The following is a 27,855-nucleotide window of genomic DNA, read 5'->3' on the forward strand; positions in this document are numbered from 1 at the left end:
TGCAAATTTCTCCTCCAGGAACTTCAGGCAAGGAAAAGGTAACTTTCTAAAAGTTACCCCCCCATATATTTATTTCACCACTGAACTGGGTTTTAAAAGCTACTAAAAAAAATGATTGTTTAATTTTTTTTCTAGCAAGCCTCATTCCTGAGATACAGTATTAGGATTCTTAATCTGTACTCTGTTTTCTACACAGGGCAGGTAGCCCCAGTGAAACATTTTTTTATTTGCGCGCTAGTGTAAGGAAAAGGCACAATGGGCTTATATGTAATTTAAATTACCTATTAGGAATATTCGATGATGTTTACAGAGGGAGTACAGGCACTTTACCACTGGTTAGGAGGGTTAAAGTGAACAGTGGTCGAATGCCAGCAAAAATATAGCTTCCAGCATAAGGCTAAACATACCAGGTCATCACACCAAAAGGCCACTTTCCTACAGTTTTTAGTCCTGGGTTCCCACCATAAAGTTGTGATCAATCTGCCCAAGTCCTTTTTGATAATTAAACCCAAGAAAGGTGTTTGCTAGTAATCACTGCTGCTCATCAATGTTAAGCTACTTTAATTCATATTCAGATACTATATAAAACGAAGCAGCGTTTCAAATATCCTTGTCCAAATTATGAAAATATTGTCAATGTATTGTTGTCAATTCCCAATACATGATCAACAAGCATTGGAAATGCAATAGGTCTCGGATTTATTTGAGTTTGAGCTAATGGCATTGTAAATGGCAATGTCTTTTAGCCATGTGTTATGGAGTGTATGCATGTGGTGTGTAGTGGAATTATGTGGGTTGGATTGGAATTGTAGCAATAGTGGCATGCTGCGCTTTAGATGAATATGTTTAAAAGTAAAGTGCACCATACTGCGATTGCTACAATAATTAATTGTGGATGCGTTAACAATTGATGTGTGCACTGATCGCTGGTGGTGTGTGTGCCTGGTGGAAGCGTGCACTGCCGGCTGGAGGTGTGTGTGCCTGGCGGAAGCGTGCACTGACGGCTGGTGGTGTGTGTACCTGGTAAAAGCGTGCACTGATGGCTGGTGGTGTGTGTGCCTGGTGAAAGTGTGCACTGACGCCTGGTGGTGTGTGTGCCTGGTGAAAGCGTGCACTGACGGCTGGTGGTGTGTGTGCCTGGTGAAAGCGTGCACTGACGTCTGGTGGTGTGTGCCTGGTAGAAGCCTGCAGAGACGACTTATGGTGTCTGTGTCTGGTGAAAGTTTGCACTGACTGTGTGGTTGCGTGTGTGTGTGCTTGCGTGTGTGGTTGTGTGTGGTGGTGAGTGTGTGGTGGTGAGTGTGTGGGGTCTTGTGTGTGGGGTCTTATGTGTGGGGTCTTATGTGTGTGTGTGTTTGGTGGACTTAGTTCGAGTTTTCGTACCCTGCACACTCACACACTGTTCACCCTACACACTCACCCAATGTTCACCCTGCACACTCACACACCGTTCACCCGGCACACTCACACACTGCTCACCCTACACACTCACAATGCTCACCCTACACACTCACAATGCTCACCCTACACACTCACACACTGTTAACCCTGCACGCTCACACACTGCTCACCCTGCATACTCACAGACTGTTCACCCTGCATGCTCACACACTGCTCAGCCTGCACGCTCACACACTGCTCAGCCTGCACGCTCACACACTGCTCACCCTACGTAATGCGAAAAGACCTAGCTCTGCCCTTGGGCCTGTGTTGTAATCGTACAGTAGGTTGTGAGTAGTTGCGCTTGATTGGTTGGGGCGTCCCCTCCTTGCTGCTCCCCTCACAGAGGGCCGGCTGCCTCCATGAAGCTCCCAAGACATGTGTTCAGCTGTTCTTTGTTTTAGCTCCTGTGTGTCAGTGCACCGTGTAAGCGCAAAAGCATACCATGCTCTCTCTGCACTCACTCTCACTCTGCACTCACTCTCACTCTGCACTCACTCTCACTCTTGCACTCACAGTCACTCTCGCACTCACTCTGCACTCACTCTGCACTCACACTCACTCTCGCACTCACTCTGCACTCACTGTCACTCTCGCACTCACTCTGCACTCACTGTCATTCTCGCACTCACTCTGCACTCACTCTGCACTCACAGTCACTCTCGCACTCACTCTGCACTCACTCTGCACTCACAGTCACTCTCGCACTCACTCTGCACTCACTCTGCACTCACACTCACTCTGCACTCACTGTCACTCTCGCACTCACTCTGCACTCACAGTCACTCTCGCACTCACTCTGCACTCACAGTCACTCTCGCACTCACTCTGCACTCACACTCACTCTGCACTCACTGTCACTCTCGCACTCACTCTGCACTCACACTCACTCTCGCACTCACTCTGCACTCACAGTCACTCTGGCACTCACTCTGCACTCACAGTCACTCTCGCACTCACTCTGCACTCACTGTGACTCTCGCACTCACTCTGCACTCACTGTGACTCTCGCACTCACTCTGCACTCACTGTCACTCTCGCACTCACTCTGCACTCACTGTCACTCTCGCACTCACTCTGCACTCACTGTCACTCTCGCACTCACTCTGCACTCACTCTGCACTCACTCTGCACTCACAGTCACTCTCGCACAGTCACTCTCACACTCACTCTGCACTCACTGTCACTCTCGCACTCACTGTCACTCTGGCACTCACTGTCACTCACTCTGCACTCACTGTCACTCACTCTGCACTCACTGTCACTCACTCTGCACTCACTCTGCACTCACTCTGCACTCACTGTCACTCTGCACTCACTCTGCACTCACTGTGACTGCACTCACTGTCACTCTGGCACTCACTGTCACTCACTCTGCACTCACTGTCACTCTCACACTCACTCTGCACTCACTGTCACTCTCACACTCACTCTGCACTCACTGTCACTCTCGCACTCACTCTGCACTCACAGTCACTCCAGTCATACGAAAGTGCTTTATTACGTTTGTAAAAAACTGGAATCAGGAGCATCACACAAATCCCCACCGCTGGACTATGCATGAGCGATAGATTCAGTTCAACAGAGTGGAATCAGGTCGCAGACTGTAAAGGAAATGGTAATTACGTCCTTATACCTCTTCTTGTTCGGGGTAATTTAAAATTTTGCGGTGAGCTTGGCGCAAATACTGCTGCTGTTTGAAATACACCTTGAAAGCTCCTTTAATGGCAACAAAAGCTATCCCACCCAAGATTGTCCTTTGTAGGTTTGAATTAACACTGCTGAACATCAATTTACCAACTATAGTGGCAATTGTGGGAAAGACGAGAGCACCACACAAAATGCGAGTTGCAGAGACATGATCAGCAAGAGGGTTGGCTTCAGCGGGTATGCGAGGAACAGGACATCCAATGCCTGGAAATATACTGTTCAAAATCTAATTTATTTGAGTATTTCCTCCACAATCTTAGTACATAATCCTCCCAACGAATCATCTTTCCCAGGATCAACATCAATGGTATTGTAGGCAGACCAATCAAAAGGAATAACGGATCAGCTCTTTCCATGACATCAAGACCTTCTTTATGACCTGCAACCTGCATCACAGTCACTGCTCCATATGTGACAGCTGTCCAATATATGGATCCTACCATTATTCCAGCTGCAGCAAAAGGACAAGCCTTGGATATTAACCGGTCTGCAAGATCCAAGAAATAAACTACTGGGCCCAACTTTGGAAATACTATTAAATATTCTGCATTGCACTGAGGGCATGCAACGCGGGCAGTACTGTTTCCCCTCTGTTTTTCATCCACCCAACGTTGTAGGCAGGCCTGGTGAACCCATTTAGTAGATCCTCTGCACCTGCAAGGTCTCACCCACTCTGCTGTCCGGTCATCTTCATCAGTAGCAAAACATACCCAGCAACTTCTATCCAGCACCTGTGGCAGGGAGACGCTGTTGGTCTGATCCGACATGGCCCTGGCTCGCCGAGGCTCAGGTGGAGGCCAGCTGGGGGCACGCACTACACTGCCCACTGCAGGCCTCTGCGTAGCCTTCCTGGTCCTCACACCCTCGCAGCCAACAGGTCCCGGGACCTGGCACCCCGGTTGACGTCCTCCCGCCTGGTCTCAGCTCCCTGAAGGCGTTACAAAGGCTGCTAGCACCCACCGCCTCGGAGAGCGGTGGCCCCCGCAAAGGGCTCACAGTCACTCTCGCACTCACTGTCACTCTCGCACTCACTGTCACTCTCGCACTCACTCTGCACTCACTGTCACTCACTCTGCACTCACAGTCATTCTCACACTCACTCTGCACTCACAGTCACTCTCGCACTCGCTCTGCACTCACAGTCACTCTCGCACGCGCTCTGCACTCACAGTCACTCTCGCAGTCACTCTCGCACTCACAGTCACTCTCGCACTCACAGTCACTCACTCTGCACTCACAGTCATTCTCACTCTGCACTCACAGTCACTCTCGCACTCGCTCTGCACTCACAGTCACTCTCGCACTCGCTCTGCACTCACAGTCACTCTCGCACTCGCTCTGCACTCACAGTCACTCTCGCACTCGCTCTGCACTCACAGTCACTCTCGCACGCGCTCTGCACTCACAGTCACTCTCGCAGTCACTCTCGCACTCACAGTCACTCACTCTGCACTCACAGTCATTCTCACTCTGCACTCACAGTCACTCTCGCACTCGCTCTGCACTCAGTCACTCTCGCACTCGCTCTGCACTCACAGTCACTCTCGCACTCGCTCTGCACTCACAGTCACTCTCGCACGCGCTCTGCACTCACAGTCACTCTCGCACGCGCTCTGCACTCACAGTCACTCTCGCACTCACTCTGCACTCACTGTCACTCTCGCACTCACTGTCACTCTCGCACTCACTGTCACTCTGGCACTCACTGTCACTCTGGCACTCACTGTCACTCTGGCACTCACTGGCACTCACTGTCACTCTGGCACTCACTGTCACTCTGGCACTCACTGTCACTCTGGCACTCACTGTCACTCTGGCACTCACTGTCACTCTGGCACTCACTGTCACTCTGCACTCACTGTCACTCTGCACTCACTGTCACTCTGCACTCTCTGGCACTCACTGTCACTCTGGCACTCACTGTCACTCTGCACTCACTGTCACTCTGCACTCACTGTCACTCTGCACTCACTGTCACTCTGCACTCACTGTCACTCTGCACTCACTGTCACTCTGCACTCACTGTCACTCTGCACTCACTGTCACTCTGCACTCACTGTCACTCTGCACTCACTGTCACTCTGCACTCACTGTCACTCTGCACTCACTGTCACTCTGCACTCACTGTCACTCTGCACTCACTGTCACTCTGCACTCACTGTCACTCTGCACTCACTGTCACTCTGCACTCACTGTCACTCTGGCACTCACTGTCACTCTGGCACTCACTGTCACTCTGGCACTCACTGTCACTCTGGCACTCACTGTCACTCTGGCACTCACTGTCACTCTGGCACTCACTGTCACTCTGGCACTCACTGCCACTCTCGCACTCGCTCTGCACTCACTGCCACTCTCGCACTCGCTCTGCACTCACAGTCACTCTCGCACTCGCTCTGCACTCACAGTCACTCTCGCACTCGCTCTGCACTCACAGTCACTCTCGCACTCGCTCTGCACTCACAGTCACTCTCGCACTCACTCTGCACACAGTCACTCTGCACTCACTGTCACTCTGCACTCACTGTCACTCTGCACTCACTGTCACTCTGCACTCACTGTCACTCTGCACTCACTGTCACTCTGCACTCACTGTCACTCTGCACTCACTGTCACTCTGCACTCACTGTCACTCTGCACTCACTGTCACTCTGCACTCACTGTCACTCTGCACTCACTGTCACTCTGCACTCACTGTCACTCTGCCCTCACTGTCACTCTGCACTCACTGTCACTCTGCACTCACTGTCACTCTGCACTCACTGTCACTCTGCACTCACTGTCACTCTGCACTCACTGTCACTCTGCACTCACTGTCACTCTGCACTCACTGTCACTCTGGCACTCACTGTCACTCTGGCACTCACTGTCACTCTGCACTCACTGTCACTCTGCACTCACTGTCACTCTGCACTCACTGTCACTCTGCACTCACTGTCACTCTGCACTCACTGTCACTCTGCACTCACTGTCACTCTGCACTCACTGTCACTCTGCACTCTCTGGCACTCACTGTCACTCTGCACTCACTGTCACTCTGCACTCACTGTCACTCTGCACTCACTGTCACTCTGCACTCACTGTCACTCTGCACTCTCTGGCACTCACTGTCACTCTGCACTCACTGTCACTCTGCACTCACTGTCACTCTGCACTCACTGTCACTCTGCACTCACTGTCACTCTGCACTCACTGTCACTCTGCACTCACTGTCACTCTCGCACTCACAGTCACTCTCGCACTCACAGTCACTCTCGCACTCACAGTCACTCTCGCACTCACAGTCACTCTCGCACTCACAGTCACTCTCGCACTCACAGTCACTCTCGCACTCACAGTCACTCTCGCACTCACAGTCACTCTCGCACTCACAGTCACTCTCGCACTCACAGTCACTCTCGCACTCACAGTCACTCTCGCACTCACAGTCACTCTCGCACTCGCTCTGCACTCACAGTCACTCTCGCACTCGCTCTGCACTCACAGTCACTCTCGCACTCGCTCTGCACTCACAGTCACTCTCGCACTCACTCTGCACACAGTCACTCTGCACTCACTCTGCACACAGTCACTCTGCACTCACTGTCACTCTGCACTCACTGTCACTCTGCACTCACTGTCACTCTGCACTCACTGTCACTCTGCACTCACTGTCACTCTGCACTCACTGTCACTCTGCACTCACTGTCACTCTGCACTCACTGTCACTCTGCACTCACTGTCACTCTGCACTCACTGTCACTCTGCACTCACTGTCACTCTGCCCTCACTGTCACTCTGCACTCACTGCCACTCTGGCACTCACTGTCACTCTGGCACTCACTGTCACTCTGGCACTCACTGCCACTCTCGCACTCGCTCTGCACTCACTGCCACTCTCGCACTCGCTCTGCACTCACAGTCACTCTCGCACTCGCTCTGCACTCACAGTCACTCTCGCACTCGCTCTGCACTCACAGTCACTCTCGCACTCGCTCTGCACTCACAGTCACTCTCGCACTCACTCTGCACACAGTCACTCTGCACTCACTGTCACTCTGCACTCACTGTCACTCTGCACTCACTGTCACTCTGCACTCACTGTCACTCTGCACTCACTGTCACTCTGCACTCACTGTCACTCTGCACTCACTGTCACTCTGCACTCACTGTCACTCTGCACTCACTGTCACTCTGCACTCACTGTCACTCTGCACTCACTGTCACTCTGCACTCACTGTCACTCTGCCCTCACTGTCACTCTGCACTCACTGTCACTCTGCACTCACTGTCACTCTGCACTCACTGTCACTCTGCACTCACTGTCACTCTGCACTCACTGTCACTCTGCACTCACTGTCACTCTGCACTCACTGTCACTCTGGCACTCACTGTCACTCTGGCACTCACTGTCACTCTGCACTCACTGTCACTCTGCACTCACTGTCACTCTGCACTCACTGTCACTCTGCACTCACTGTCACTCTGCACTCACTGTCACTCTGCACTCACTGTCACTCTGCACTCACTGTCACTCTGCACTCTCTGGCACTCACTGTCACTCTGCACTCACTGTCACTCTGCACTCACTGTCACTCTGCACTCACTGTCACTCTGCACTCTCTGGCACTCACTGTCACTCTGCACTCACTGTCACTCTGCACTCACTGTCACTCTGCACTCACTGTCACTCTGCACTCACTGTCACTCTGCACTCACTGTCACTCTGCACTCACTGTCACTCTGCACTCACTGTCACTCTCGCACTCACAGTCACTCTCGCACTCACAGTCACTCTCGCACTCACAGTCACTCTCGCACTCACAGTCACTCTCGCACTCACAGTCACTCTCGCACTCACAGTCACTCTCGCACTCACAGTCACTCTCGCACTCACAGTCACTCTCGCACTCACAGTCACTCTCGCACTCACAGTCACTCTCGCACTCACAGTCACTCTCGCACTCACAGTCACTCTCGCACTCACAGTCACTCTCGCACTCACAGTCACTCTCGCACTCACAGTCACTCTCGCACTCGCTCTGCACTCACAGTCACTCTCGCACTCGCTCTGCACTCACAGTCACTCTCGCACTCGCTCTGCACTCACAGTCACTCTCGCACTCACTCTGCACACAGTCACTCTGCACTCACTCTGCACACAGTCACTCTGCACTCACTGTCACTCTGCACTCACTGTCACTCTGCACTCACTGTCACTCTGCACTCACTGTCACTCTGCACTCACTGTCACTCTGCACTCACTGTCACTCTGCACTCACTGTCACTCTGCACTCACTGTCACTCTGCACTCACTGTCACTCTGCACTCACTGTCACTCTGCACTCACTGTCACTCTGCCCTCACTGTCACTCTGCACTCACTGCCACTCTCGCACTCGCTCTGCACTCACTGCCACTCTCGCACTCGCTCTGCACTCACTGTCACTCTGGCACTCACTGTCACTCTGCACTCACTGTCACTCTGCACTCACTGTCACTCTGCACTCACTGTCACTCTGCACTCACTGTCACTCTGCACTCACTGTCACTCTGCACTCACTGTCACTCTGCACTCACTGTCACTCTGCACTCACTGTCACTCTGCACTCACTGTCACTCTGCACTCACTGTCACTCTGCACTCACTGTCACTCTGCACTCACTGTCACTCTGCACTCACTGTCACTCTGCACTCACTGTCACTCTGCACTCACTGTCACTCTGCACTCACTGTCACTCTGCACTCACTGTCACTCTGCACTCTCTGTCACTCTGGCACTCACTGTCACTCTGGCACTCACTGTCACTCTGGCACTCACTGTCACTCTGGCACTCACTGTCACTCTGCACTCACTGTCACTCTGCACTCTCTGGCACTCACTGTCACTCTGGCACTCACTGTCACTCTGGCACTCACTGTCACTGTCGCACTCACTGTCACTCTGGCACTCACTGTCACTCTGGCACTCACTCTGCACTCACTGTCACTCTCGCACTCACGGTCACTCTGGCACTCACTCTGCACTCAGTCACTCTCGCACTCACTGCACTCACTCTGCGCTCAGTCACTCTCGCACTCACACTCACTCTGCACTCACAGTCACTCTGCACTCACTGTCACTCTCGCACTCACTGTCACTCTCGCACTCACTGTCACTCTCGCACTCACTCTCGCACTCACTCTCACAGTCACTCTGCACTCACTGTCACTCTGCACTCACTGTCACTCTGGCACTCACTGTCACTCTGGCACTCACTGTCACTCTGGCACTCACTGTCACTCTGGCACTCACTGTCACTCTGGCACTCACTGTCACTCTGGCACTCACTGTCACTCTGGCACTCACTGTCACTCTGGCACTCACTGTCACTCTGCACTCACTGTCACTCTGCACTCTCTGGCACGCACTGTCACTCTCGCACTCACTCTCGCACTCACTCTCGCACTCACTCTGCACACAGTCACTCTGCACTCTCTGTCACTCTGCACTCTCTGTCACTCTGGCACTCACTGTCACTCTGGCACTCACTGTCACTCTGGCACTCACTGTCACTCTGGCACTCACTGTCACTCTGCACTCACTGTCACTCTGCACTCTCTGGCACTCACTGTCACTCTGGCACTCACTGTCACTCTGGCACTCACTGTCACTCTCGCACTCACTGTCACTGTCGCACTCACTGTCACTGTCGCACTCACTGTCACTCTCGCACTCACTGTCACTGTTGCACTCACTGTCACTCTGGCACTCACTGTCACTCTGGCACTCACTCTGCACTCACTGTCACTCTCGCACTCACGGTCACTCTGGCACTCACTCTGCACTCAGTCACTCTCGCACTCACTGCACTCACTCTGCGCTCAGTCACTCTCGCACTCACACTCACTCTGCACTCACTGTCACTCTCGCACTCACTCTCGCACTCACTCTGCACACAGTCACTCTGCACTCACTGTCACTCTGCACTCACTGTCACTCTGCACTCACTGTCACTCTGCACTCACTGTCACTCTGGCACTCACTCTGCACTCACAGTCACTCTCGCACTCACTGTCACTCACTCTGCACTCACAGTCACTCTCGCACTCGCTCTGCACTCACAGTCACTCTGGCACTCACTCTGCACTCACTGTCACTCTGCACTCACAGTCACTCTCGCACTCACTGTCACTCACTCTGCACTCACAGTCACTCTCGCACTCGCTCTGCACTCACAGTCACTCTCGCACTCGCTCTGCACTCACAGTCACTCTCGCACGCGCTCTGCACTCACAGTCAATCTCGCACTCGCTCTGCACTCACAGTCACTCTGGCACTCACAGTCACTCTTGCACTCACTGTCACTCTGCACTCACAGTCACTCTCGCACTCACTGTCACTCACTCTGCACTCACAGTCACTCTCGCACTCGCTCTGCACTCACAGTCACTCTCGCACTCGCTCTGCACTCACAGTCACTCTCGCACTCACTGTCACTCACTCTGCACTCACAGTCACTCTCGCACTCGCTCTGCACTCACAGTCACTCTGCACTCACTGTCACTCTGCACTCACAGTCACTCTCGCACTCACTGTCACTCGCTCTGCACTCACAGTCACTCTCGCACTCGCTCTGCACTCACAGTCACTCTCGCACTCGCTCTGCACTCACAGTCACTCTCGCACGCGCTCTGCACTCACAGTCACTCTCGCACTCGCTCTGCACTCACAGTCACTCTGGCACTCACTCTGCACTCACTGTCACTCTGCACTCACAGTCACTCTCGCACTCACTGTCACTCACTCTGCACTCACAGTCACTCTCGCACTCGCTCTGCACTCACAGTCACTCTCGCACTCGCTCTGCACTCACAGTCACTCTCGCACTCGCTCTGCACTCACAGTCACTCTCGCACTCGCTCTGCACTCACAGTCACTCTCGCACGCGCTCTGCACTCACAGTCACTCTCGCACGCGCTCTGCACTCACAGTCACTCTGGCACTCACAGTCACTCTTGCACTCACTGTCACTCTGCACTCACAGTCACTCTCGCACTCACTGTCACTCACTCTGCACTCACAGTCACTCTCGCACTCGCTCTGCACTCACAGTCACTCTCGCACTCGCTCTGCACTCACAGTCACTCTCGCACTCACTGTCACTCACTCTGCACTCACAGTCACTCTCGCACTCGCTCTGCACTCACAGTCACTCTGGCACTCACTCTGCACTCACTGTCACTCTGCACTCACAGTCACTCTCGCACTCACTGTCACTCACTCTGCACTCACAGTCACTCTCGCACTCGCTCTGCACTCACAGTCACTCTCGCACTCGCTCTGCACTCACAGTCACTCTCGCACGCGCTCTGCACTCACAGTCACTCTCGCACTCGCTCTGCACTCACAGTCACTCTGGCACTCACTCTGCACTCACTGTCACTCTGCACTCACAGTCACTCTCGCACTCACTGTCACTCACTCTGCACTCACAGTCACTCTCGCACTCGCTCTGCACTCACAGTCACTCTCGCACTCGCTCTGCACTCACAGTCACTCTCGCACTCACTGTCACTCACTCTGCACTCACAGTCACTCTCGCACTCGCTCTGCACTCACAGTCACTCTGGCACTCACTCTGCACTCACTGTCACTCTGCACTCACAGTCACTCTCGCACTCACTGTCACTCACTCTGCACTCACAGTCACTCTCGCACTCGCTCTGCACTCACAGTCACTCTCGCACTCGCTCTGCACTCACAGTCACTCTCGCACTCGCTCTGCACTCTAAGTCACTCTCGCACTCGCTCTGCACTCTAAGTCACTCTCGCACTCGCTCGTCGCACACAGTCACTCTGCACTCACTGTCACTCTGCACTCACTGTCACTCTGCACTCACTGTCACTCTGCACTCACTGTCACTCTGCACTCACTGTCACTCTGCACTCACTGTCACTCTGCACTCACTGTCACTCTGCACTCACAGTCACTCTGCACTCTCTGGCACTCACTGTCACTCTGGCACTCACTGTCACTCTGGCACTCACTGTCACTCTGGCACTCACTGTCACTCTGGCACTCACTGTCACTCTGGCACTCACTGTCACTCTGGCACTCACTGTCACTCTGCACTCACTGTCACTCTGCACTCACTGTCACTCTGCACTCTCTGGCACTCACTGTCACTCTGGCACTCACTGTCACTCTGCACTCACTGTCACTCTGCACTCACTGTCACTCTGCACTCACTGTCACTCTGCACTCACTGTCACTCTGCACTCACTGTCACTCTGCACTCACTGTCACTCTGCACTCACTGTCACTCTGCACTCACTGTCACTCTGCACTCACTGTCACTCTGCACTCACTGTCACTCTGCACTCACTGTCACTCTGCACTCACTGTCACTCTGCACTCACTGTCACTCTGCACTCACTGTCACTCTGCACTCACTGTCACTCTGCACTCACTGTCACTCTGCACTCACTGTCACTCTGCACTCACAGTCACTCTCGCACTCACAGTCACTCTCGCTGTCACTCTGCACTCACTGTCACTCTGCACTCACTGTCACTCTGCACTCACTGTCACTCTGCACTCACTGTCACTCTGCACTCACTGTCACTCTGCACTCACTGTCACTCTGCACTCACTGTCACTCTGGCACTCACTGTCACTCTGGCACTCACTGTCACTCTGGCACTCACTGTCACTCTGGCACTCACTGTCACTCTGGCACTCACTGTCACTCTGGCACTCACTGTCACTCTGGCACTCACTGTCACTCTGGCACTCACTGTCACTCTGGCACTCACTGTCACTCTGGCACTCACTGTCACTCTGGCACTCACTGTCACTCTGGCACTCACTGCCACTCTCGCACTCGCTCTGCACTCACAGTCACTCTCGCACTCGCTCTGCACTCACAGTCACTCTCGCACTCGCTCTGCACTCACAGTCACTCTCGCACTCGCTCTGCACTCACAGTCACTCTCGCACTCGCTCTGCACTCACTGTCACTCTGCACTCACTGTCACTCTGCACTCACTGTCACTCTGCACTCACTGTCACTCTGCACTCACTGTCACTCTGCACTCACTGTCACTCTGCACTCACTGTCACTCTGCACTCACTGTCACTCTGCACTCACTGTCACTCTGCACTCACTGTCACTCTGCCCTCACTGTCACTCTGCCCTCACTGTCACTCTGCACTCACTGTCACTCTGCACTCACTGTCACTCTGCACTCACTGTCACTCACTGTCACTCTGGCACTCACTGTCACTCTGGCACTCACTGTCACTCTGCACTCACTGTCACTCTGCACTCACTGTCACTCTGCACTCACTGTCACTCTGCACTCACTGTCACTCTGCACTCACTGTCACTCTGCACTCACTGTCACTCTGCACTCACTGTCACTCTGCACTCACTGTCACTCTGCACTCACTGTCACTCTGCACTCACTGTCACTCTGCACTCACTGTCACTCTGCACTCTCTGTCACTCTGGCACTCACTGTCACTCTGGCACTCACTGTCACTCTGGCACTCACTGTCACTCTGCACTCACTGTCACTCTGCACTCTCTGGCACTCACTGTCACTCTGGCACTCACTGTCACTCTGGCACTCACTGTCACTGTCGCACTCACTGTCACTCTGGCACTCACTGTCACTCTGGCACTCACTCTGCACTCACTGTCACTCTCGCACTCACGGTCACTCTGGCACTCACTCTGCACTCAGTCACTCTCGCACTCACTGCACTCACTCTGCGCTCAGTCACTCTCGCACTCACACTCACTCTGCACTCACAGTCACTCTGCACTCACTGTCACTCTCGCACTCACTGTCACTCTGCACTCACTGTCACTCTCGCACTCACTCTCGCACTCACTCTCACAGTCACTCTGCACTCACTGTCACTCTGCACTCACTGTCACTCTGGCACTCACTGTCACTCTGGCACTCACTGTCACTCTGGCACTCACTGTCACTCTGGCACTCACTGTCACTCTGGCACTCACTGTCACTCTGGCACTCACTGTCACTCTGGCACTCACTGTCACTCTGGCACTCACTGTCACTCTGGCACTCACTGTCACTCTGCACTCACTGTCACTCTGCACTCTCTGGCACGCACTGTCACTCTCGCACTCACTCTCGCACTCACTCTCGCACTCACTCTGCACACAGTCACTCTGCACTCTCTGTCACTCTGGCACTCACTGTCACTCTGGCACTCACTGTCACTCTGGCACTCACTGTCACTCTGGCACTCACTGTCACTCTGGCACTCACTGTCACTCTGCACTCTCTGGCACTCACTGTCACTCTGGCACTCACTGTCACTCTGGCACTCACTGTCACTCTGGCACTCACTGTCACTCTCGCACTCACTGTCACTCTCGCACTCACTGTCACTCTCGCACTCACTGTCACTCTCGCACTCACTGTCACTGTTGCACTCACTGTCACTCTGGCACTCACTGTCACTCTGGCACTCACTCTGCACTCACTGTCACTCTCGCACTCACGGTCACTCTGGCACTCACTCTGCACTCAGTCACTCTCGCACTCACTGCACTCACTCTGCGCTCAGTCACTCTCGCACTCACACTCACTCTGCACTCACTGTCACTCTCGCACTCACTCTCGCACTCACTCTGCACACAGTCACTCTGCACTCACTGTCACTCTGCACTCACTGTCACTCTGCACTCACTGTCACTCTGCACTCACTGTCACTCTGGCACTCACTGTCACTCTGGCACTCACTGTCACTCTGGCACTCACTGTCACTCTGGCACTCACTGTCACTCTGGCACTCACTGTCACTCTGGCACTCACTGTCACTCTGCACTCACTGTCACTCTGCACTCTCTGGCACGCACTGTCACTCTCGCACTCACTCTCGCACTCACTCTCGCACTCACTCTGCACACAGTCACTCTGCACTCACACTCACTCTGCACTCACAGTCACTCTCGCACTCACTGTCACTCACTCTGCACTCACAGTCACTCTCGCACTCGCTCTGCACTCACAGTCACTCTGGCACTCACTCTGCACTCACTGTCACTCTGCACTCACAGTCACTCTCGCACTCACTGTCACTCACTCTGCACTCACAGTCACTCTCGTACTCGCTCTGCACTCACAGTCACTCTCGCACTCGCTCTGCACTCACAGTCACTCTTGCACGCGCTCTGCACTCACAGTCAATCTCGCACTCGCTCTGCACTCACAGTCACTCTGGCACTCACAGTCACTCTTGCACTCACTGTCACTCTGCACTCACAGTCACTCTCGCACTCACTGTCACTCACTCTGCACTCACAGTCACTCTCGCACTCGCTCTGCACTCACAGTCACTCTCGCACTCGCTCTGCACTCACAGTCACTCTCGCACTCACTGTCACTCACTCTGCACTCACAGTCACTCTCGCACTCGCTCTGCACTCACAGTCACTCTGGCACTCACTCTGCACTCACTGTCACTCTGCACTCACAGTCACTCTCGCACTCACTGTCACTCGCTCTGCACTCACAGTCACTCTCGCACTCGCTCTGCACTCACAGTCACTCTCGCACTCGCTCTGCACTCACAGTCACTCTCGCACGCGCTCTGCACTCACAGTCACTCTCGCACTCGCTCTGCACTCACAGTCACTCTGGCACTCACTCTGCACTCACTGTCACTCTGCACTCACAGTCACTCTCGCACTCACTGTCACTCACTCTGCACTCACAGTCACTCTCGCACTCGCTCTGCACTCACAGTCACTCTCGCACTCGCTCTGCACTCACAGTCACTCTCGCACTCGCTCTGCACTCACAGTCACTCTCGCACTCGCTCTGCACTCACAGTCACTCTCGCACGCGCTCTGCACTCACAGTCACTCTCGCACGCGCTCTGCACTCACAGTCACTCTGGCACTCACAGTCACTCTTGCACTCACTGTCACTCTGCACTCACAGTCACTCTCGCACTCACTGTCACTCGCTCTGCACTCACAGTCACTCTCGCACTCGCTCTGCACTCACAGTCACTCTCGCACTCGCTCTGCACTCACAGTCACTCTTGCACTCACTGTCACTCGCTCTGCACTCACAGTCACTCTCGCACGCGCTCTGCACTCACAGTCACTCTCGCACTCGCTCTGCACTCACAGTCGCTCTGCACTCACAGTCACTCTGGCACTCACTCTGCACTCACTGTCACTCTGCACTCACAGTCACTCTCGCACTCACTGTCACTCACTCTGCACTCACAGTCACTCTCGCACTCGCTCTGCACTCACAGTCACTCTCGCACTCGCTCTGCACTCACAGTCACTCTCGCACTCACTGTCACTCACTCTGCACTCACAGTCACTCTCGCACTCGCTCTGCACTCACAGTCACTCTGGCACTCACTCTGCACTCACTGTCACTCTGCACTCACAGTCACTCTCGCACTCACTGTCACTCACTCTGCACTCACAGTCACTCTCGCACTCGCTCTGCACTCACAGTCACTCTCGCACTCGCTCTGCACTCACAGTCACTCTCGCACTCACTGTCACTCACTCTGCACTCACAGTCACTCTCGCACTCGCTCTGCACTCACAGTCACTCTGGCACTCACTCTGCACTCACTGTCACTCTGCACTCACAGTCACTCTGCACTCACAGTCACTCTGCACTCACAGTCACTCTGCACTCACAGTCACTCTGCACTCACAGTCACTCTCGCACTCACTGTCACTCACTCTGCACTCACAGTCACTCTCGCACTCGCTCTGCACTCACAGTCACTCTCGCACTCGCTCTGCACTCACAGTCACTCTCGCACTCGCTCTGCACTCACTGTCACTCTGGCACTCACTGTCACTCTGGCACTCACTGTCACTCTGGCACTCACTGTCACTCTCGCACTCACTGCCACTCTCGCACTCACTGTCACTCTCGCACTCACTGTCACTCACTCTGCGCTCAGTCACTCTCGCACTCACACTCACTCTGCACTCACTGTCACTCTCACTCTCACTCTGCACTCACTGTCACTCTCGCACTCACTGTCACTCTCGCACTCACTGTCACTCTCGCACTCACTGTCACTCTCGCACTCACTCTGCACACAGTCACTCTGCACTCACTGTCACTCTGCACTCACTGTCACTCTGCACTCACTGTCACTCTGCACTCACTGTCACTCTGCACTCACTGTCACTCTGCACTCACTGTCACTCTGCACTCACTGTCACTCTGCACTCACTGTCACTCTGCACTCACTGTCACTCTGCACTCACTGTCACTCTGCACTCACTGTCACTCTGCACTCACTGTCACTCTGCACTCACTGTCACTCTGCCCTCACTGTCACTCTGCCCTCACTGTCACTCTGCCCTCACTGTCACTCTGCCCTCACTGTCACTCTGCCCTCACTGTCACTCTGCACTCACTGTCACTCTGCACTCACTGTCACTCTGCACTCACTGTCACTCTGCACTCACTGTCACTCTGCACTCTCTGGCACTCACTGTCACTCTGGCACTCACTGTCACTCTGGCACTCACTGTCACTCTGCACTCACTGTCACTCTGCACTCACTGTCACTCTGCACTCACTGTCACTCTGCACTCACTGTCACTCTGCACTCACTGTCACTCTGCACTCACTGTCACTCTGCACTCACTGTCACTCTGCACTCACTGTCACTCTGCACTCACTGTCACTCTGCACTCACTGTCACTCTGCACTCACTGTCACTCTGCACTCACTGTCACTCTGCACTCACTGTCACTCTGCACTCACTGTCACTCTGCACTCTCTGTCACTCTGGCACTCACTGTCACTCTGGCACTCACTGTCACTCTGGCACTCACTGTCACTCTGCACTCACTGTCACTCTGCACTCTCTGGCACTCACTGTCACTCTGGCACTCACTGTCACTCTGGCACTCACTGTCACTGTCGCACTCACTGTCACTCTGGCACTCACTGTCACTCTGGCACTCACTGTCACTCTGGCACTCACTCTGCACTCAGTCACTCTCGCACTCACTGCACTCACTCTGCGCTCAGTCACTCTTGCACTCACACTCACTCTGCACTCACAGTCACTCTGCACTCACTGTCACTCTCGCACTCACTGTCACTCTGCACTCACTGTCACTCTCGCACTCACTCTCGCACTCACTCTCACAGTCACTCTGCACTCACTGTCACTCTGCACTCACTGTCACTCTGGCACTCACTGTCACTCTGGCACTCACTGTCACTCTGGCACTCACTGTCACTCTGGCACTCACTGTCACTCTGGCACTCACTGTCACTCTGGCACTCACTGTCACTCTGGCACTCACTGTCACTCTGGCACTCACTGTCACTCTGCACTCACTGTCACTCTGCACTCTCTGGCACGCACTGTCACTCTCGCACTCACTCTCGCACTCACTCTCGCACTCACTCTCGCACTCACTCTGCACACAGTCACTCTGCACTCTCTGTCACTCTGCACTCTCTGTCACTCTGGCACTCACTGTCACTCTGGCACTCACTGTCACTCTGGCACTCACTGTCACTCTGCACTCACTGTCACTCTGCACTCACTGTCACTCTGCACTCTCTGGCACTCACTGTCACTCTGGCACTCACTGTCACTCTGGCACTCACTGTCACTCTCGCACTCACTGTCACTGTCGCACTCACTGTCACTGTCGCACTCACTGTCACTCTCGCACTCACTGTCACTGTTGCACTCACTGTCACTCTGGCACTCACTGTCACTCTGGCACTCACTCTGCACTCACTGTCACTCTCGCACTCACGGTCACTCTGGCACTCACTCTGCACTCAGTCACTCTCGCACTCACTGCACTCACTCTGCGCTCAGTCACTCTCGCACTCACACTCACTCTGCACTCACTGTCACTCTCGCACTCACTCTCGCACTCACTCTGCACACAGTCACTCTGCACTCACTGTCACTCTGCACTCACTGTCACTCTGCACTCACTGTCACTCTGCACTCACTGTCACTCTGGCACTCACTCTGCACTCACAGTCACTCTCGCACTCACTGTCACTCACTCTGCACTCACAGTCACTCTCGCACTCGCTCTGCACTCACAGTCACTCTGGCACTCACTCTGCACTCACTGTCACTCTGCACTCACAGTCACTCTCGCACTCACTGTCACTCACTCTGCACTCACAGTCACTCTCGCACTCGCTCTGCACTCACAGTCACTCTCGCACTCGCTCTGCACTCACAGTCACTCTCGCACGCGCTCTGCACTCACAGTCAATCTCGCACTCGCTCTGCACTCACAGTCACTCTGGCACTCACAGTCACTCTTGCACTCACAGTCACTCTTGCACTCACTGTCACTCTCGCACTCACTGTCACTCACTCTGCACTCACAGTCACTCTCGCACTCGCTCTGCACTCACAGTCACTCTCGCACTCGCTCTGCACTCACAGTCACTCTCGCACTCACTGTCACTCACTCTGCACTCACAGTCACTCTCGCACTCGCTCTGCACTCACAGTCACTCTGGCACTCACTCTGCACTCACTGTCACTCTGCACTCACAGTCACTCTCGCACTCACTGTCACTCGCTCTGCACTCACAGTCACTCTCGCACTCGCTCTGCACTCACAGTCACTCTCGCACTCGCTCTGCACTCACAGTCACTCTCGCACGCGCTCTGCACTCACAGTCACTCTCGCACTCGCTCTGCACTCACAGTCACTCTGGCACTCACTCTGCACTCACTGTCACTCTGCACTCACAGTCACTCTCGCACTCACTGTCACTCACTCTGCACTCACAGTCACTCTCGCACTCGCTCTGCACTCAGTCACTCTCGCACTCGCTCTGCACTCACAGTCACTCTCGCACTCGCTCTGCACTCACAGTCACTCTCGCACTCGCTCTGCACTCACAGTCACTCTCGCACGCGCTCTGCACTCACAGTCACTCTTGCACGCGCTCTGCACTCACAGTCACTCTGGCACTCACAGTCACTCTTGCACTCACTGTCACTCTGCACTCACAGTCACTCTCGCACTCACTGTCACTCACTCTGCACTCACAGTCACTCTCGCACTCGCTCTGCACTCACAGTCACTCTCGCACTCGCTCTGCACTCACAGTCACTCTGGCACTCACTCTGCACTCACTGTCACTCTGCACTCACAGTCACTCTGCACTCACAGTCACTCTCGCACTCACTGTCACTCACTCTGCACTCACAGTCACTCTCGCACTCGCTCTGCACTCACAGTCACTCTCGCACTCGCTCTGCACTCACAGTCACTCTCGCACTCACTGTCACTCACTCTGCACTCACAGTCACTCTCGCACTCACTGTCACTCACTCTGCACTCACAGTCACTCTCGCACTCACTGTCACTCACTCTGCACTCACAGTCACTCTCGCACTCGCTCTGCACTCACAGTCACTCTCGCACTCGCTCTGCACTCACAGTCACTCTCGCACGCGCTCTGCACTCAGTCACTCTCGCACTCGCTCTGCACTCACAGTCACTCTGGCACTCACTCTGCACTCACTGTCACTCTGCACTCACAGTCACTCTGCACTCACAGTCACTCTGCACTCACAGTCACTCTGCACTCACAGTCACTCTGCACTCACAGTCACTCTGCACTCACAGTCACTCTGCACTCACAGTCACTCTGCACTCACAGTCACTCTGCACTCACAGTCACTCTGCACTCACAGTCACTCTGCACTCACAGTCACTCTGCACTCACAGTCACTCTGCACTCACAGTCACTCTGCACTCACAGTCACTCTGCACTCACAGTCACTCTGCACTCACAGTCACTCTGCACTCACAGTCACTCTGCACTCACAGTCACTCTGCACTCACAGTCACTCTGCACTCACTGTCACTCTGCACTCACTGTCACTCTGCACTCACTGTCACTCTGCACTCACTGTCACTCTGCACTCACTGTCACTCTGCACTCACTGTCACTCTGCACTCACTGTCACTCTGCACTCACTGTCACTCTGCACTCACAGTCACTCTGCACTCACAGTCACTCTGCACTCACAGTCACTCTGCACTCACAGTCACTCTGCACTCACAGTCACTCTGCACTCACAGTCACTCTGCACTCACAGTCACTCTCGCACTCACTGTCACTCACTCTGCACTCACAGTCACTCTCGCACTCGCTCTGCACTCACAGTCACTCTCGCACTCGCTCTGCACTCACAGTCACTCTCGCACGCGCTCTGCACTCACAGTCACTCTCGCACTCGCTCTGCACTCACAGTCACTCTGGCACTCACTCTGCACTCACAGTCACTCTGCACTCACAGTCACTCTGCACTCACAGTCACTCTGCACTCACAGTCACTCTGCACTCACAGTCACTCTGCACTCACAGTCACTCTGCACTCACAGTCACTCTGCACTCACAGTCACTCTGCACTCACAGTCACTCTGCACTCACAGTCACTCTCGCACTCACAGTCACTCACTCTGCACTCACAGTCACTCTCGCACTCGCTCTGCACTCACAGTCACTCTCGCACTCGCTCTGCACTCACAGTCACTCTCGCACTCGCTCTGCACTCTAAGTCACTCTCGCACTCGCTCGTCGCACACAGTCACTCTGCACTCACTGTCACTCTGCACTCACTGTCACTCTGCACTCACTGTCACTCTGCACTCACTGTCACTCTGCACTCACTGTCACTCTGCACTCACTGTCACTCTGCACTCACTGTCACTCTGCACTCACTGTCACTCTGCACTCACTGTCACTCTGCACTCACTGTCACTCTGCACTCACTGTCACTCTGCACTCACTGTCACTCTGCACTCTCTGGCACTCTGCACTCTCTGGCACTCACTGTCACTCTGGCACTCACTGTCACTCTGCACTCACTGTCACTCTGCACTCACTGTCACTCTGCACTCACTGTCACTCTGCACTCACTGTCACTCTGCACTCACTGTCACTCTGCACTCACTGTCACTCTGCACTCTCTGTCACTCTGGCACTCACTGTCACTCTGGCACTCACTGTCACTCTGGCACTCACTGTCACTCTGGCACTCACTGTCACTCTGCACTCACTGTCACTCTGCACTCTCTGGCACTCACTGTCACTCTGGCACTCACTGTCACTCTCGCACTCACTGTCACTGTCGCACTCACTGTCACTGTCGCACTCACTGTCACTCTCGCACTCACTGTCACTCTGGCACTCACTGTCACTCTGGCACTCACTCTGCACTCACTGTCACTCTCGCACTCACTGCCACTCTCGCACTCGCTCTGCACTCACAGTCACTCTCGCACTCGCTCTGCACTCACAGTCACTCTGCACTCACTGTCACTCTGCACTCACTGTCACTGTCGCACTCACTGTCACTGTCGCACTCACTGTCACTGTCGCACTCACTGTCACTGTCGCACTCACTGCCACTCTCGCACTCGCTCTGCACTCACAGTCACTCTCGCACTCGCTCTGCACTCACAGTCACTCTCGCACTCGCTCTGCACTCACAGTCACTCTCGCACTCGCTCTGCACTCACAGTCGCACTCACTGTCACTCTGCACTCACTGTCACTCTGCACTCACTGTCACTCTGCACTCACTGTCACTCTGCACTCACTGTCACTCTGCACTCACTGTCACTCTGCACTCACTGTCACTCTGCACTCACTGTCACTCTGCACTCACTGTCACTCTGCACTCACTGTCACTCTGCACTCACTGTCACTCTGCACTCACTGTCACTCTGCCCTCACTGTCACTCTGCCCTCACTGTCACTCTGCCCTCACTGTCACTCTGCACTCACTGTCACTCTGCACTCACTGTCACTCTGCACTCACTGGCACTCACTGTCACTCTGGCACTCACTGTCACTCTGGCACTCACTGTCACTCTGCACTCACTGTCACTCTGCACTCACTGTCACTCTGCACTCACTGTCACTCTGCACTCACTGTCACTCTGCACTCACTGTCACTCTGCACTCACTGTCACTCTGCACTCACTGTCACTCTGCACTCACTGTCACTCTGCACTCACTGTCACTCTGCACTCACTGTCACTCTGCACTCACTGTCACTCTGCACTCACTGTCACTCTGCACTCTCTGTCACTCTGCACTCTCTGTCACTCTGCACTCTCTGTCACTCTGGCACTCACTGTCACTCTGGCACTCACTGTCACTCTGGCACTCACTGTCACTCTGCACTCACTGTCACTCTGCACTCTCTGGCACTCACTGTCACTCTGGCACTCACTGTCACTCTGGCACTCACTGTCACTGTCGCACTCACTGTCACTCTGGCACTCACTGTCACTCTGGCACTCACTCTGCACTCACTGTCACTCTCGCACTCACGGTCACTCTGGCACTCACTCTGCACTCAGTCACTCTCGCACTCACTGCACTCACTCTGCGCTCAGTCACTCTCGCACTCACACTCACTCTGCACTCACAGTCACTCTGCACTCACTGTCACTCTCGCACTCACTGTCACTCTCGCACTCACTGTCACTCTCGCACTCACTCTCGCACTCACTCTCACAGTCACTCTGCACTCACTGTCACTCTGCACTCACTGTCACTCTGGCACTCACTGTCACTCTGGCACTCACTGTCACTCTGGCACTCACTGTCACTCTGGCACTCACTGTCACTCTGGCACTCACTGTCACTCTGGCACTCACTGTCACTCTGGCACTCACTGTCACTCTGCACTCACTGTCACTCTGCACTCTCTGGCACGCACTGTCACTCTCGCACTCACTCTCGCACTCACTCTCGCACTCACTCTGCACACAGTCACTCTGCACTCTCTGTCACTCTGGCACTCACTGTCACTCTGGCACTCACTGTCACTCTGGCACTCACTGTCACTCTGGCACTCACTGTCACTCTGGCACTCACTGTCACTCTGCACTCTCTGGCACTCACTGTCACTCTGGCACTCACTGTCACTCTGGCACTCACTGTCACTCTGGCACTCACTGTCACTCTCGCACTCACTGTCACTCTCGCACTCACTGTCACTCTCGCACTCACTGTCACTCTCGCACTCACTGTCACTGTTGCACTCACTGTCACTCTGGCACTCACTGTCACTCTGGCACTCACTCTGCACTCACTGTCACTCTCGCACTCACGGTCACTCTGGCACTCACTCTGCACTCAGTCACTCTCGCACTCACTGCACTCACTCTGCGCTCAGTCACTCTCGCACTCACACTCACTCTGCACTCACTGTCACTCTCGCACTCACTCTCGCACTCACTCTGCACACAGTCACTCTGCACTCACTGTCACTCTGCACTCACTGTCACTCTGCACTCACTGTCACTCTGCACTCACTGTCACTCTGGCACTCACTGTCACTCTGGCACTCACTGTCACTCTGGCACTCACTGTCACTCTGGCACTCACTGTCACTCTGGCACTCACTGTCACTCTGGCACTCACTGTCACTCTGCACTCACTGTCACTCTGCACTCTCTGGCACGCACAGTCACTCTGCACTCACACTCACTCTGCACTCACAGTCACTCTCGCACTCACTGTCACTCACTCTGCACTCACAGTCACTCTCGCACTCGCTCTGCACTCACAGTCACTCTGGCACTCACTCTGCACTCACTGTCACTCTGCACTCACAGTCACTCTCGCACTCACTGTCACTCACTCTGCACTCACAGTCACTCTCGTACTCGCTCTGCACTCACAGTCACTCTCGCACTCGCTCTGCACTCACAGTCACTCTTGCACGCGCTCTGCACTCACAGTCAATCTCGCACTCGCTCTGCACTCACAGTCACTCTGGCACTCACAGTCACTCTTGCACTCACTGTCACTCTGCACTCACAGTCACTCTCGCACTCACTGTCACTCACTCTGCACTCACAGTCACTCTCGCACTCGCTCTGCACTCACAGTCACTCTCGCACTCGCTCTGCACTCACAGTCACTCTCGCACTCACTGTCACTCACTCTGCACTCACAGTCACTCTCGCACTCGCTCTGCACTCACAGTCACTCTGGCACTCACTCTGCACTCACTGTCACTCTGCACTCACAGTCACTCTCGCACTCACTGTCACTCGCTCTGCACTCACAGTCACTCTCGCACTCGCTCTGCACTCACAGTCACTCTCGCACTCGCTCTGCACTCACAGTCACTCTCGCACGCGCTCTGCACTCACAGTCACTCTCGCACTCGCTCTGCACTCACAGTCACTCTGGCACTCACTCTGCACTCACTGTCACTCTGCACTCACAGTCACTCTCGCACTCACTGTCACTCACTCTGCACTCACAGTCACTCTCGCACTCGCTCTGCACTCACAGTCACTCTCGCACTCGCTCTGCACTCACAGTCACTCTCGCACTCGCTCTGCACTCACAGTCACTCTCGCACTCGCTCTGCACTCACAGTCACTCTCGCACGCGCTCTGCACTCACAGTCACTCTCGCACGCGCTCTGCACTCACAGTCACTCTGGCACTCACAGTCACTCTTGCACTCACTGTCACTCTGCACTCACAGTCACTCTCGCACTCACTGTCACTCACTCTGCACTCACAGTCACTCTCGCACTCGCTCTGCACTCACAGTCACTCTCGCACTCGCTCTGCACTCACAGTCACTCTTGCACTCACTGTCACTCGCTCTGCACTCACAGTCACTCTCGCACGCGCTCTGCACTCACAGTCACTCTCGCACTCGCTCTGCACTCACAGTCGCTCTGCACTCACAGTCACTCTGGCACTCACTCTGCACTCACTGTCACTCTGCACTCACAGTCACTCTCGCACTCACTGTCACTCACTCTGCACTCACAGTCACTCTCGCACTCGCTCTGCACTCACAGTCACTCTCGCACTCGCTCTGCACTCACAGTCACTCTCGCACTCACTGTCACTCACTCTGCACTCACAGTCACTCTCGCACTCGCTCTGCACTCACAGTCACTCTGGCACTCACTCTGCACTCACTGTCACTCTGCACTCACAGTCACTCTCGCACTCACTGTCACTCACTCTGCACTCACAGTCACTCTCGCACTCGCTCTGCACTCACAGTCACTCTCGCACTCGCTCTGCACTCACAGTCACTCTCGCACTCACTGTCACTCACTCTGCACTCACAGTCACTCTCGCACTCGCTCTGCACTCACAGTCACTCTGGCACTCACTCTGCACTCACTGTCACTCTGCACTCACAGTCACTCTGCACTCACAGTCACTCTGCACTCACAGTCACTCTGCACTCACAGTCACTCTGCACTCACAGTCACTCTCGCACTCACTGTCACTCACTCTGCACTCACAGTCACTCTCGCACTCGCTCTGCACTCACAGTCACTCTCGCACTCGCTCTGCACTCACAGTCACTCTCGCACTCGCTCTGCACTCACAGTCACTCTCGCACTCGCTCGTCGCACACAGTCACTCTGCACTCACTGTCACTCTGCACTCACTGTCACTCTGCACTCACTGTCACTCTGCACTCACTGTCACTCTGCACTCACTGTCACTCTGCACTCACTGTCACTCTGCACTCACTGTCACTCTGCACTCACTGTCACTCTGCACTCACTGTCACTCTGCACTCACTGTCACTCTGCACTCTCTGGCACTCACTGTCACTCTGGCACTCACTGTCACTCTGGCACTCACTGTCACTCTGCACTCACTGTCACTCTGCACTCACTGTCACTCTGCACTCACTGTCACTCTGCACTCACTGTCACTCTGCACTCACTGTCACTCTGCACTCACTGTCACTCTGCACTCTCTGTCACTCTGGCACTCACTGTCACTCTGGCACTCACTGTCACTCTGGCACTCACTGTCACTCTGGCACTCACTGTCACTCTGGCACTCACTGTCACTCTGCACTCACTGTCACTCTGCACTCTCTGGCACTCACTGTCACTCTGGCACTCACTGTCACTCTCGCACTCACTGTCACTGTTGCACTCACTGTCACTGTCGCACTCACTGTCACTGTCGCACTCACTGTCACTGTCGCACTCACTGTCACTCTGGCACTCACTGTCACTCTGGCACTCACTCTGCACTCACTGTCACTCTCGCACTCACGGTCACTCTGGCACTCACTCTGCACTCAGTCACTCTCGCACTCACTGCACTCACTCTGCGCTCAGTCACTCTCGCACTCACACTCACTCTGCACTCACAGTCACTCTGCACTCACAGTCACTCTGCACTCACAGTCACTCTGCACACACTGTCACTCTGCACTCACTGTCACTCTGCACTCACTGTCACTCTGCACTCACTGTCACTCTGCACTCACTGTCACTCTGGCTGTCACTCTGGCACTCACTGTCACTCTGGCACTCACTGTCACTCTGGCACTCACTGTCACTCTGGCACTCACTGTCACTCTGGCACTCACTGTCACTCTGGCACTCACTGTCACTCTGGCACTCACTGTCACTCTGGCACTCACTGTCACTCTGGCACTCACTGTCACTCTCGCACTCACTGCCACTCTCGCACTCACTGTCACTCACTCTGCGCTCAGTCACTCTCGCACTCACACTCACTCTGCACTCACTGTCACTCTCACTCTCACTCTGCACTCACTGTCACTCTCGCACTCACTGTCACTCTCGCACTCACTGTCACTCTCGCACTCACTGTCACTCTCGCACTCACTCTGCACACAGTCACTCTGCACTCACTGTCAC

The 27,855-nt window shown here is 54.5% G+C and overlaps 1 protein-coding gene and 1 pseudogene across 3 annotated transcripts in view; both read right to left on the reverse strand.

Moving 5' to 3' along the window:
- Nucleotides 1-27,855, reverse strand: part of PHACTR2 (phosphatase and actin regulator 2) — a 662,085-nt gene that overhangs the window by 267,389 nt on the left and 366,841 nt on the right. The gene's annotated exons all lie outside the window — the stretch shown is intronic.
- LOC144763417 (E3 ubiquitin-protein ligase MARCHF5 pseudogene) lies at nucleotides 2,924-4,071 on the reverse strand (annotated as a pseudogene).

The sequence above is a fragment of the Lissotriton helveticus genome, chromosome 6 (assembly GCF_964261635.1).
Source record: "Lissotriton helveticus chromosome 6, aLisHel1.1, whole genome shotgun sequence".
NCBI classification, from domain to species: Eukaryota; Metazoa; Chordata; class Amphibia; order Caudata; family Salamandridae; genus Lissotriton; species Lissotriton helveticus.